This window comes from Scyliorhinus canicula, chromosome 3, assembly GCF_902713615.1.
Source record: "Scyliorhinus canicula chromosome 3, sScyCan1.1, whole genome shotgun sequence".
In the NCBI taxonomy this organism is placed as follows: Eukaryota; Metazoa; Chordata; class Chondrichthyes; order Carcharhiniformes; family Scyliorhinidae; genus Scyliorhinus; species Scyliorhinus canicula.
The window spans coordinates 71,523,844-71,529,843 of NC_052148.1; the positions used below are offsets into that span (position 1 = coordinate 71,523,844).

Here is a 6,000-nt window from a genome sequence, read left to right on the forward strand (position 1 = left end):
AACCAGATCAAGAATCTGTTCTGTACTGCAAGTATTACACTATGCCCTGCTGGTTTTTAAGTTGGATTGAGACCTGTATGTTTCTTTCTGGTTCTTTAATGGAAAATTGAGTGGTGTTAAGGGGTAATTGTAAGCTGTTCTTTTTCAGGTATAAAGTTATGCATTTACATAGAAAATAGGTGCAGGCCATTTGGCCCTGAGCCTGCTCTGCCTGTCAATATCATCCAATTCAATAGCCCAATCCTGCTTTCCCTCCATATTCTTTGATCCCTTTGCCCAAGTGCTATATTTAACTGTTTCTTGAAAACATAGAACATTACAACACAGAACAGGCCCTTCGGCCCTCGATGTTGTGCCGAGCCATGATCACCCTACTCAAACCCACGTATCCACCCTATACCCGTAACCCAACAACCCCCCCCCTCCCCCCCCCCCCCCCTCCCTTAACCTTACTTTTTAGGACACTACGGGCAATTTAGCATGGCCAATCCACCTAACCCGCACATCTTTGGACCGTGGGAGGAAACCGGAGCACCCGGAGGAAACCCACGCACACACGGGGAGGACGTGCAGACTCCGCACAGACAGTGACCCAGCCGGGAATCGAACCTGGGACCCTGGAGCTGTGAAGCATTTATGCTAACCACCATGCTACCCCTACAATGTTCTGGCCTCAACTACTTCCTGTGGTAACAAATTCCACAGGCTCACCACTCACTGGGTGAAGAAATTTCTCATCTGTCCTAAATGGTTTATCCTAGGGGCAGCACGGTGGTGCAGTGGTTAGCACTGCTGTCTCACGGCACTGCAGACCCGGGTTCAATTTAAGCCCCGGGTCACTGTCCATGTGGATTTGAACATCCCGTGTTTGCACAGGTTTCATCGCCCACAATCCAAAGCTGTGCAGGGTAGGTGGGTTGGACATGCTAAATTGCCCTTTGATTGGAAAAAAAATAATTGGGTGCTCTAAACCTATAATAAATAAATAAGTGGTCTACCCTGTGTCCTCAGATTGTGACCCCTAGTTATGGACACAACCCACCATCGGAAATATCCTTCCTGCATCTACCCCGTCAAGTCCTGCTAGAATATTACCAGGTTATGAAAGCTGCACCCCCCCCCCCCCCCCCCCCCCAGATTCTTCTGAATTCCATCGAATTCAATCCTAAACGATTCAATCCCTCCTCATAAGTCAGTCCTGCCATCGCAGAAATCAATCTGGTACCTTTAGTTATCAAGTTTGTTTTAAAAATACCAAGCCCTATTCCTTCATACACTCACTCCTCAAACGAATTATTCTTTCCGTACAGTCAAACAAATAATCTACAATGTTGGGGTTTCAGTTTCGTATCCTAGCCACTGTTGGGGTCAGTTCTGGGATTGTGATATTCCTCATTCGTTTATTGAAATTTAAAGTACCCAATTCCATTTTTTCCGATTAAGGGCCAATTTAGCATGGCCAATTCACTTACCCTGCACATCTTTGGGTTGTGGGAGTGAGACGCACACAAACCCCACACAGACAGTAACCCGGAGCTGGGACCGAACCCGGGTCCTCAGCTCTGTGAGGCAGTAGTGCTAACCACTGCACCACCGTGCTGCCGATGTTCCTTTTCCTTAACACAAAAACAAATTAAGCTCTACCTTATTCCGAACAGCTGTAGCTTACCCTATTCCCCAATATCAGCAATAACTTGAGCACCCACGCTCGTGTTTAGATTCTTCCAGGGACACTCAGCTGCCAACCTCATTCCAGTGAGCAGTATTTGACAGTGCGGGAGCAAAGTAGTGCCCTAGTAAAACTGAAGTAACTGGAATCAAAGGGAAAACTCTCCTTGTACTTGTTGGAGGTTATTCATCTAAGTCCAGGAAAGCACAACCATCGTCAGCTGCTTCAACAATGACCCTCCTCCTCGTGTCAGAAGTGGGGATGTTTGCACAACGTTCAGCACCATTTGCAACTCAGATACTAAAGAAGGCGTGTTTACATATAGCAAGAGCTGGAAAACATTCAGGCCAGAGTTACTGAGTGGCAAGTAACATTCATATCACACAGATGCCATGCAATGACCACTTCCAACAGAAGAAATCTAACCATCTCCCTTCAACAGCATTATCACAGTCGAGACCCCACCTTCATCCTAGGAGGTACAATTGACCAGAACCTGAACTGGACCAGCCATATACTGTGGCTACAAAAGCAGGTCAGAGGTTTGCAGGATTGCAGCATACCAAAGAATAAAAAATAATGTTACACCAAGTGTAGGCACTGTTGTAACGCAAGAAATAGATTCAATGGTAACTTTCAAAAGAAAAACTGGATAGATACTTAAAGGAATTAAACTGTATGGGTAAGGGAAGGGAAGAGTGTAGTGGGACTAATTGCATAGCCCTTTCAAGAGCAACACAGCATGATGCTGTCTTCTTAGATTCCAGAATATCACTGACACCAACCACATTATCAGAAGCCAAGCATTCCAGCCAGCTTTTGTCAAAACAAAATATTTAATTCTCCTGGTGCAAAGGCCCTGCTCTAATTTCTCAATTTACTGACAAATCATATGCCTAGAGAAAAAACATTACACTTAACATGAATTGGATAATTCACATCAGCACTTTAAAAATCAAGCAAATATTCTCCAAGAACCTCCACACACATTGCTAAAGTGTCAAAAGTGTTACACGTTTACAGAGTTACAGGCTTTTTTACCTCCTTTTCCTACAACTCATCAGTCTCTTGGGATCAAGGATGATTTGTTTGACTTGCCCACTTTAAAAGGAGTCCAAAATGGCTTTTAAGTCCAATATTGCAAAATAAATCATAAAGAGACACTTGGCCACTTGGCCCATTGTGTCAGGCCAAAACACAGGCTACCCAGCCTAATCCCACTTTCCAACATATAGTATGTAGCACTGCAGTTTGTGGAACTTCAGGTGTGATCTACAGTCTCTGCCAATGTGCATCAAGGGTACTTGGATGGGTGGGGTAGATGATTTGTTGAAAGGTTTGGGTGCTCACTCCCACAACTCCACTTTGCCTCTGCATGTTTGCGATTTAAGTCTCTCGATGCCTTCAGTACCTTCACGAGTGTACACTTTTGATTGGTCACTAGCCAAGAACCCCCGTGAGTCGGCACGGCTGTTTGACGTTTACAGGGAATGCTTTGAGGACATTCCTAAAGCATTTCTGTTGTCTTCCTCGAAGTGTCCGGTCATGACAGAGTAGCAACTTCCAAAGTTGTTGTTAGGGACGCAAACTACATCCTGCTCAGCAGAACTGGTTTTGAGTGATTCACGCTGTATGCCTGTAATGTAATGTTGGTTTGAGAGGGGAACCGGTGTTGGATTATCTTTCTTGTCACTGGATTTGGAAAATCTTGCAACGGCACCGCTGGTTGTCCCTCTCCAAAACTGCAAGTTCTATATGATCACCAGTCAATTCTGCCCAATAAACCATGACCTTAGTCACGGGCTTGAGATCATGTTCCCCAAAAATCCTTCTCAGTTTTCCTCCAATCTGCCAGCTCGGATTCTGGCTATGATGAATTTCATCATCTATGCCTGGCCTCATCAAGAGGAGGCTCCAAAATAAGGAAAATAGCCCACATTTCCCAGGAATTCGCTGCCCAAAATGAGGGGGGGGGGGGGGTTTGGAAGACCACACTTTAGTTTCCTGGATGTTTAGTGAAAGGCCTGTTTTCTCATATGCATTGAAGGCAACAATGACCTGGATCTCAACTCAAGGTTCAGCATTCAAATCCCACTCCAGGACTTGAGGACAAAAATCAAGGTTGATAATGAATTGCAGTACTGTCAGGAGTGTGGTCTTCAGGATGAGATATTGTAAACAGAGGCCCATATGTCTGATCGGGTGGACGTAGGAGACCCCATGGCACTATTGCAAAGATGGGCATGGGAATATACCTCCATTTATCCCTCAATTAACATTAGAAAAATAGATTATCTGGTTATGAGGGTTTGCTGTTTGTAAATCGGCTGCTTCTTTTCCAACATTGCAACGGTAACCACTCTTCTCGATTGGCTACAAATCCAGTGGCCATAAAAAGCACAATCCAACATGCAAGTCTTTTGTTTCCACGGCTACTCAGCGCCCCGTGTTATCTTATCCGCGCCGACATTCTTCACTTCGGCCCAGACAGGAAGTCAACAGACTACAAAAACGCAGTGGGCAAAAGACGAGCGCATTCTTCAGCTGACATTCACACGTACAACTTCAGCAAGAGCTGTAACGCCATGGTATTCAGCTCAGAACCCCGCTTCATCTTTCTCTCCCCAATTCAGGTGCAATGAAGCCAACTCCAGAACCATTAAAGATCCGGGGGGGGGGGGGGGGGGGGGGCGGAATCCCATCCTGGCCTCTCCAAGCTCACGCCAAAAACAAAAACTCGATAGCAGAACAGAAGGCTATTCTTTCAAGGCCAGAAAACTAAAGTCCAAAGTTAGTTCACAATACACTTTAAAATGATTTATTTTTACTCCGAAAGCACTACACCATATTAAACTATAATACTTTTATAAATACCTGGAGCTCCACTGCTTAGATTTTTCAGGCAACTCTGATCATTAAAAATAGGACGCGCCTGGGTATTTTGTCAACAAGCTCACATTTCTTCCCCTCCCCAAAATAATTTATTTCCTCCATGTTCCACTGGTGAAACTGGAAGCCGAGGGCCACGAAAAGCAGCCGTCGATTGTATTGTTGGGATTCTCCTCAAGAAAAAAACCCTATCGGCTAAAATGCAGCGTTTTAAAACTCAGCCTATACAAGCACATCCGTTGATTAATCTCAAAACACGATTATTTTTTTTTTTAAAAAGCTCACACCTAGTTTATGGCGAAGAACCAACTCTCACAAAGAAACAGTGCACCCGTTGCCCATTTTAACTCCTGCGGCCTGGAGTGCGTTAAAGCCGCTATTTGCGCTCAACGTCCACACACTTGCGAAATTGGGGGGGGGGGGGGGTCTTACCGATCGGGGTTTCTAAAACCCACTTTTAGTCAGTCCCATTACCCGAGAAACATTTTTTTTTAAACTCCAAAATTAAACCGCTCACGGACTAATTATATTCGAGAGCGACAGACGCGATGTCTCTTTCCCCTCCCCCGTACATCCTGTCCCCATTACGGACACAATCTCCAAGACGAGAGCAAAACAATTGAAACGGGCGTTGGGGATGCGAAAGGGGGTAGAAAATGCCAGAAACTCTCTGCAAGTCCAGGTACAATAGGGTTAACGGCTCCGGTCGGTGACCTTCCGTCAGAACCGCGGCTTGCCAGCCCGAGACCTGGATTTCAATCCCAGTTAAGAGAGCTGGAGAGTGGCCGGCGATAGCAAGGGGAGCAGCGGGTGGATGGTAAGTCCGAGGTCCCGGGAATCCGGAGGGAAGGAGTCCCCTTTCCTCTCCCATCCCCCTCCCCGGCTAGGCCGCTGCAATCAGTCTCCCACCGGCCTCTGACAAACACCATCCACCGCCAGCCGCGCGCCACAGAAGCCGCCTCCAGGCCCGCGCGGTCACCTTTCCGTTAGCTCCGCACTGATTTGAAATGGCCGAAGAGCGGCCGCGAGCCGCACTCTCGTCTCTCCCTGCCTGCGGCGCGAGCGCTCCTGCTGCTCATTTACCTGCCAACGTGCTCACAAAGCGGCGCGGCCCACGTGACCGCCTCAAATCCCCGCCGCCATCTTAAGACGGTGACGTCACCGGGCGTCATACGTTTCCTTTTTGGAAAAACCTCATCCGAATCCATAATTCTACCACTTAGTTCGTTGAGATAACCTTTGTTTTTCCTTTGTTGCACAAAACAAGTTCGCCCTCTCATTCCCCCCCCCCCCGTTTTGAGGTATTCGTTTGCGACCGAATGTCTCTGACGTCATATTCCAGCGCCGGGGGTTGCCAATGGTGATTTTGCATCGATTCCTGCCGCGCGCCAATGCAGTGCCTTGATTTGGACAAAAGTGACACCGAAGCTATAATTAGAATT

General features: G+C 46.8%; 1 protein-coding gene across 3 annotated transcripts in view; it reads right to left on the bottom strand.

The window, feature by feature from the left end:
* The window catches only part of ubap2a (ubiquitin associated protein 2a), a 160,885-nt gene extending 155,235 nt beyond the window's left edge, over window positions 1-5,650 (bottom strand). For all 3 annotated transcript variants that reach the window (XM_038790694.1, XM_038790693.1, XM_038790692.1), the window contains exon 1: window positions 5,538-5,650. The gene's annotated coding sequence lies outside the window, so the exon portion shown is untranslated. The remainder of the gene's footprint in view (window positions 1-5,537) is intronic.
* Between the last annotated feature and the right edge of the window lie 350 nt (window positions 5,651-6,000).